The following is a 2,084-nucleotide window of genomic DNA, read 5'->3' on the forward strand; positions in this document are numbered from 1 at the left end:
GATCGCTTGAATCGTTAGTGACCTGCTGTTGACGTAAAGATGGTGTCATGGATCCAATTCTCTGTACCGGTCCATGCGCACCGACACTTTTTTAAAGTAATTTTCAGCAATTTTTTGCAGTGTTTGGATGGCTTCTCCTCTTCCTCTGCTTTGAAAAAGGCCCTCCTGCCTGCCCGCGGGTTAATACCGACCTTTATTTCTTCACCTGAAGCACAGGTGAGTACTTCCTCAGCTGTGTTTTGGCTGAACTCCACCTTCTGAGCATGTGCAGAAGTGAATTTGCACGAAGGGATGTTGTGATGCAAGCCACTGGCAAAGGTAAGTGGAGCCCACCTCTGAACTGAACGGGTACAGAGAGTTGTCGGCTTACGACTGCAATGGAGCCCAAAGTCTGTAGAGGTTTTCAATCCTCTATGGTCGTCCCAAAGGTGCTTTTTTCAAGAGGCAACTGGACTTCCTGGCTTTTCTTTGAAGATGTTTTACTTCTCATCCTGGAAGCTTCTTTAGCACTGACTGGATGGTGGGGAATGGAAGGATTCATACTCCTTACAGACAGTTGGTCATTTGCATCCTTTTGCAGCGGTTCTCAACCTTTCTAATGCCGCAACCCCTTAATACAGTTCCTCATATTGTGGTGACCACCAACTGTAAATCTAGCGCCAATTCTCCCAAAAGAGATTTAAGCTGATTGGCAGAAAGGTCAGAGGGACACCCCCACAGTAAATGCCTGATTGGTCGGATTGTAAAATATGTTCCATATGTACCAGAATAGAAGCTTTATTATTATTATTATTTATTAAATTTATATGCTGCTGCTCTCCGAAGACTCGGGGTGGCTTACAACATATAAAAACAGTATACTGTACATCAAGATAATAATTAAAGTAATAAAATCCACAGTAACTGAATTTAAACATGCCTGGGATAAACATATATCCATCCTAAGATAAAATACAGGAAATAGTATAAGGGCAGACTAGATGGACCATGAGGTCTTTTTCTGGCATCCATCTTCTATGTTTCTAAGTTAAAATTAAGAATTACATTTAAAAAGAAACTAAAAGGCCTATTAACATGCACACATACATTCATTGGCCAGGGGGTAGAATCTAATGACCCCAGGCTTGGCGGCATAGATGAGTCTTTAGACTCTTACGGAAGGCGAGGAGGAGGGGCAACATGAATCACTGGGGGGAGTTGATTCCAGAGGCCTGAGCCCCTCACAGAGAAGGCTCTTTACCTAGGTCCCGCCAAGTGACATTGTCTAGCTGACGGGACCTGGAGAAGGCCGACTCTGTGGGACCTGACTGGCCTCTGGGATTCATTTAATTCCTAATACCATGGGAAATTTGTTTTTTCCCCCAGGGTCTCAGGCAACCCCTGTGAAACAGTCCTTCGGCCCACAAAGGGGTCCCGACCCCTAGGTTGAGAACCACTGTTTTAGAGGAACTACAAGAGCCATCTGCACCACTCAGGTAACCATGAGGACACAGATAAACCTCCAAGGGCTTCGATGACCCTCTAAAAAGATGCATATGACCAGCTGAGGAGCATGCACAGTGGAGCTGAACTGGGGTGATGGCTCACGTGCCCAGAGCATACCACGGGTTCACCATTACGTGTCTTATAGCAAAGAAACCAAAAAGGAAATCCTGCCAAAAACCCCTAAAATTCTCTGCTCCTCCAAGGCGATAAAATACTAAAATATATATTATTTCCAGAGTGCCCCTTTTTCTCAGCATTTTCTATAACTTCATATATTCATTGGGTGATTTTGTGTGATTTGACACTTCTAAAGCTGGATTGCATGACCAATGCTAGAGGGATCACTAGAGATCATATATCACAGATGATTTAAATCAGTGGGGACTTGGAAAGTAAACATTTTATGGGGCCTGCATGCCCAAGGACATCCCAAGGTGAAAAACAACACTTAAAAATTATAGTAGTTGATGAACTCTTTTCTTCCTAAAGGGAATTGCCATAGGGCCTGGAAATTGGGACAGAAATGGGAATACATTTTTAATTTATTTACAACTTGCAAAGAAATGCATCCTCCAATATTTAATAGACCACTCAATCCA

The sequence above is a fragment of the Erythrolamprus reginae genome, chromosome 9 (genome assembly GCF_031021105.1).
Source record: "Erythrolamprus reginae isolate rEryReg1 chromosome 9, rEryReg1.hap1, whole genome shotgun sequence".
NCBI lineage: Eukaryota > Metazoa > Chordata > Lepidosauria > Squamata > Dipsadidae > Erythrolamprus > Erythrolamprus reginae.